The 1,879-nt window shown below is 37.7% G+C and overlaps 1 non-coding gene across 1 annotated transcript; it reads left to right on the top strand.

Moving 5' to 3' along the window:
- The first annotated feature begins 1,165 nt into the window (after window positions 1-1,165).
- Window positions 1,166-1,272, top strand: LOC124890994. The gene has a single exon (XR_007049483.1). It is a non-coding gene; the product is annotated as a small nucleolar RNA R71 (small nucleolar RNA).
- The last annotated feature ends 607 nt before the right edge of the window (window positions 1,273-1,879 follow it).

Here is a 1,879-nt window from a genome sequence, read left to right as displayed (position 1 = left end):
GTCACATTCGATGAGATTTTTCTTTAACATAACTTTTTTCATTAGCTTAGCATATCCTGGGATCTCTTGGATTGCCTCAAGCAATAGGATATTGATCAATAGATTGCTTATCTTGTCCATGAATTTATTTAGCTTTTTACCCTTCTCTTTTCTTTACAATCGTTAAGGGAATGGGGGTGGAAGTTGGATGTAGGCTTTGCTTCATTTTGAGGCTTTTCATCCATAACAACTTATTCATCAACCTCCTCGGTTTCTTTCTTATCTTTTTCTTCTTGATTTTGAGGTGACACCTCCTTGGGCTTAGCCTTAAGCATTTTCCACTTAAGTTTTCTTTGAAGTGCTCCTCAAATTTTGTCCCACTCTTAGTGACGATTGCTAGTACTTGAGCGCCATTTATTAGATTATCAATCGTGTCTCTAAGGAGACCACCTCTAGGTTTAGCATTAATTTGTGTAGAGATTTTCCCAATTTGGGTCTCTAATTACTTGATAGAGGCAGAGCGGGACACCATGGTTTGAGAGAGTTGAGAGAAATCACCTTTTAATTCACAAACCATCTTGTTTGTACCTTCCATCCTATTAAAAATTCTTGCTAGGACATCCTTGATTTTAAATTTCTCGAATTTAATAGATCTTGACTCTTTGTTTATAGCCTGATCTTGTTAAATACCAATCTCGCTCTCTATTTTTTCGAATCTCTATCACGCTCATGGTCCATCAAACCTTGGTTCCCACCTTGCCTTTGATAGGAGGGGCGGGAACCCTCTGAGTAGTTTGCTAAATACGAGATCTCCTCATCTAATTTTTTTGTCTTCTCATCATCCTCATAGGATTTTAATGGTACGGTGTTTACCACTTTTGCAGGTGCACCCATAAAATGCTTTGTTAAGAGTTCGAGTTGGGTTATCATTTTTGTCATGCTCTTTGCCATTTCTTTATCCCGCTTTCTTTGCTCCTTGTCAACTATGGATGTAGAGGGAGAGCTTTTGGATACGACAGAATCTCGGGTATGTCAACCTTGATTTTGATTTGTCACCTCTCTAAGTAACTCCATTGCCATATGATAGTGTAATTTCACTAGGGAACCTCCCAATGCATTATCCACCATAGTTTTATTAAGAGGATCAAGGACTCAATAGAAGACTTAGAGAAGCATCTTCTCTGGGGCCTCATGATTAGGGAATTGTTCTAATGTTCCATTAAGCCTCTCCCATGCTTTATAAAATGGCTCCCCATTTAATTGACTAAATTTTATGATCTCATCCCTGATAATGCTCGACTCACTCCCATAATTAAGGGGTGAGGTGGTCGTTGTCAAGTAACCTAATGTAAATTTAGGGTTAAATCTCTATTTTAAAAACTTATACGATACACAAAGAAACCCAGTAGTTGTTGGGCGGAGAGGATGCTCCATTTGGTGCAAATATGCCCATATCCCACTATCATGACTAAAACCAGGGCTTGGCCGTGATGGGTATCTCACGTATATTGTGGACCACCCCCTTTACCTATCAAAATCTAACATAATTCTCTAGCAGCGAATTAATTCTAAACATATAACAGGATAGCATGATTAATAAGATAAAGGTATCTAAGATGTCTCAATAACTGATAACTAATAACAAATAACCAATAACCAATAACCAATACCCATGTCCACAGTAATAACTACAAAGCCTCTAATAACTAAATACCAATAAAAAGTCAGTACATGCCCCTAACAATAGTCAAAACAAGTCGAAAGAAGAGTATATGACATAAGGAAACCAAACATGAAATGTGGGTCTTGTGGTCTATTAAAGCTCACTACTTCAAGTCTACTCTCGCTCAATCCAGAAAAAACCTAATAATTTCGCAGGAAAACCAGTTTTGTCTGTACC

This window comes from Capsicum annuum, unplaced genomic scaffold (assembly GCF_002878395.1).
Source record: "Capsicum annuum cultivar UCD-10X-F1 unplaced genomic scaffold, UCD10Xv1.1 ctg2833, whole genome shotgun sequence".
Lineage (NCBI taxonomy): Eukaryota > Viridiplantae > Streptophyta > Magnoliopsida > Solanales > Solanaceae > Capsicum > Capsicum annuum.
The sequence above is the reverse complement of the archived record's forward strand: the minus strand, read 5'-3'. Positions and strand labels throughout refer to the sequence as shown.